This window comes from Lactuca sativa, chromosome 4 (assembly GCF_002870075.4).
Source record: "Lactuca sativa cultivar Salinas chromosome 4, Lsat_Salinas_v11, whole genome shotgun sequence".
NCBI classification, from domain to species: domain Eukaryota; kingdom Viridiplantae; phylum Streptophyta; class Magnoliopsida; order Asterales; family Asteraceae; genus Lactuca; species Lactuca sativa.
The window spans coordinates 226,421,447-226,425,324 of NC_056626.2; positions in this window are offsets into that span (position 1 = coordinate 226,421,447).

A 3,878-nucleotide genomic window follows, 5' to 3' on the forward strand; every position below is an offset into this window, starting at 1 on the left:
CAAAATGATTTTTGCCTCCACAGTAATGACAGTCGAATCCTGAGTCTCCTCCAACTTTAGCTTCCTTCTTTGACTCTTCAGACTTTGACCCCATCTTCGGTTCCTCCTTGATCCTTTTAGCGCTATAACTTCCCTGCCAGTTTCGGTTCTTGTTGGCTGGGAATTTCTTCTTAATGAATTTTGTGGGATTTGACACCATCATGGCGTATTCTTCGCCGGTTAGATCAAAATCTGCAAGATCTAATTCCTCTTCTTCTTCAACCGAACTCTTTCCTTTGGAGACAAGAGCTAAAGAACCCAGACCCGATACCACATTCGTTTCCTTTGATAAAGCATTCTCATGGGATTTTAAAATACCCACCAGTTTTGCCAGAGAGTAAGACTTGAACTGTTCATGAGCTTTGATGGTTGACACAACAGCCATCCATTCAGGTCTGAGACCATTCATGAACGTAACCTTTTGTTCAATAACTTTCCTTTCAATTCCATGCTTTATCATCTTACTTAAAAGATGATTAAAGCGATCGAAAGTTTGAACAAGTTTTTCTTCAGGCTTCTACTTAAAGTCACCAAACTCAGATAACAAGAGAGTTTGGATAGAGTGTTCTAGATCTTCGTATGTGGAATATAATTCCTTCAATATATCCCAGATCTCCTTAGCTGTAGCCCTAGAACTCACTAAATGAAACGTATCCGATTGCAGCGCAAACCTTATCATCCTCAGAGCTTTGATGTTGCATTAAAACTTCTCTTTTTCATCCCGAGGAATGTCTTTGACATCATTGACAAGCTGATTGTATTCTTTTTGTGTTTTAACAATCTTTGATGTGCTTGAGTTAGCAAACGGGCCTGTAGTAATTGCTTCCCAGATTAGATACCCATTTTCCTCCGATCCAATCACGTAGTCTTCAAAGTGATGCGTCCAAACTTCATAGTCTTGCGTATACAGGATTGGTATTCTTGTTGTAGACCCTATGCGGTTGGAGATATTGATCAGATTGGTTTGTGAATCGTCCATGGACATTGTAAATACTTTTGATCGATAACCTGTAAAAGATCAGACTTGCAATATTTCGTTAGGGTTAGATTAACAATTAATGAGATACGTCAATAAAGAGTGACGGCTCAATAAATATCAATCAATGCAGAATTAAAACCCTATGAACTTCTTCAACATAAGAGGTGTGTATAGATTACACAGTCTCCTGCTCTGATACCAATTGATGAGTTCAAAACTCTTAGATCGATTAGATCTTTCACAAGTACGATAAAAGTAATCAAACAGTTTAAGAACAATATGAGAATGAACACAGAACAGAATCAAACTTATGCTTATGATTCAAAACTGAGTCACGCCTCAGCAGAGCTCGATGAAGAACTTCCGCTGTAGATGCGAGCTAGGGTTTACAGAAAAATGAAGCAAAACAATAAAAGTGATGACTTCTAAGTCTGCATGCATGCAACTTATATACTAAACCCTAATACAAAATTATGCACGGCTGGAGAGGCCCAATACCGGCATTCAAACTAGGCTAAGGACCGAGCCCATGACGCAATTTAACAGAATCAACAGTTCGACAGGCAATAATTTCTCGTGGAACATATTCCCATTCAAGTCCATGAAGATGTTTTTCATAAGATGGCTAACAGTTTCAAACTTGCCACTAGCAACTTCGACTAATAAAGCATTATCTAGTCTATTGACAGACAAAGCTAGTTTTCTACCAAATTAATTCTAAATAAAGGAGTAGTTGGCTCTAGAATCAAATATAATTTGGGCAGAAAATTTGTTCACGAGAAAGGTACTTGAAGCGACATTAGCTTCATCCTTCGTAGCTTCCAGTGTCAACTGAAAGGCTCTTGCCTTCGGCTTTGGTGGAATGTTGGGGTTTGTTGCCTCCTTCTTTTTCGGGCAGTCTTTTAAAATGTGCCCTTCCTTGTTACATCCAAAGCACATCCTTTTGTTGGACGAACACTCATTGGCATAATGCCTAGTTTTTCCACATTCGTAGCAACTCACTTCCTTACTATATTTCTCAGATGTCACACCCCCAAACCAAGGATGGCGAAAACGTCCGGGGGTGGAGGACTTCATGTATAGTATCACAACAACGAGTATAACAGTGCTCAAAGTATATACAACCAATCATAAATATAATCGAAAAAGTTACATAGTTTCAAATGTTTCATGTTTCAATAGTTGTTTACAAATGATGTCAAAATAATTGTTAAACGACGTAGCATTCCATCCTCAAAAGCTTGTGGTTACCTGTTTCATTGATTTCCTGAGAACACAAGTAGTTTTGAAAGAGTGTCAACAATTAATTTGGTGAGTTCATAAGAGTTTTATTTGAAAAAGATGTCGTTTTCCTTGTAAACGTGACCGAGTATGATTCCAGAAAATTCAATATTTTCTTTATAAAATGTGAAATGAAAGCTCCTATGTTATGCAATAATGTACCCTAGAAAGACCCGTAGATTCCTTCTATAATCACCAAGTGTATATAAGTTATATAAAATTTAAGCTAAATAAACCATCGAATATAATGGGTCTACCCTAGGTCCACAACCAAACAAGGAACAGGAAGTAAGGCGGGCCCACCAATTCTAAGTCGATTGCGACTAAATTCATATATAATTCCAACATGTACACTTAGAAATTATAGCTAAAAACTAACAATTCTAGATGAAACGTAGATTTAATATCATAAAAACCATTTTTTTTGTAAACCCGGTACTTTGTATTCGTACCCTGTTTATATGAAAACCCGGTACTTTGTAATGTACCCCTTTTGTATAAACCGAGTACTTTGTATTTGTACGCCGTTTATATGAAATGAAAACCCGATACTTTGTAATGTACCCCTTCTGTACAAAAACCCGGTACTTTGTATTGTACCCCTTTTATATGAAAACCCGATACTTTGTAATGTACCCCTTTTGTATAAACCCGATACTTTGTATTCGTACCCCGTTTATATGAAAACCCGGTACTTTGTAATGTACCCCTTTTGTATAAACCCGATACTTTGTAATGTACCCCTTTTGTATAAACCCGATACTTTGTATTCGTACCCCGTTTATATGAAAACCTTTTGTAATGAGTTCGAAATGTAAATGAAACATAAACTATATACGTATTATAGTTTATCATAATGTTTGTATTGTATATGCAACCTAACCATACCTATTATAGTTTAGCATATTTGTTTGTGGTGTATAATAGACTTAACTATACTTATTATAAGTTATTATAATTATTTGTAGTGGTAGTACTCCTTTGTATATGATTCATACCTTTAAACTATGGTAAATCATATGTACTATCAGCAACATGTATTTAAATAATACTACACACCTTGCTCAGTAAGTTACAAGGTGTAAATAGGATTGTTAACTATTTTATAGTTTTTAACTTTTCTGTTCCTGCTATTGGAAAATTTATAGAAAAATTACCAGAGGTCAAAATTTAGATCCGTAAAATCTAAGGGTTTTTTAAAATGTGTCTATTTTATTCATTATTTTTATCATGATTTTTGGTTACCTTTAACTTATGTAAAAATGTCCAACTTCACAAACTGGTCCGAAGTGGTTTCTGAAATGATAGGCTTTTTTTGTAAAAATCGCCATAAATTGTAGAAAAATCGTATGGAGATGTGCAAGTAGTCCTTTTAAATGTATTAACCTGAACTACTGTCATACTAAACAATTTTGAAAGATAAAAAGTTTATGAAGGTCAAAACAGTCCGTGAATGGGACTCAACTTTCCTATTGAAAGCTGATGATTGAGTTTAAGTTATATTATGGTGATTTGACTTGTATCCCCCCCTAAACCTTGAAGAAAACATGAAAATGTGGGGGTATAAACTCACCTTGAT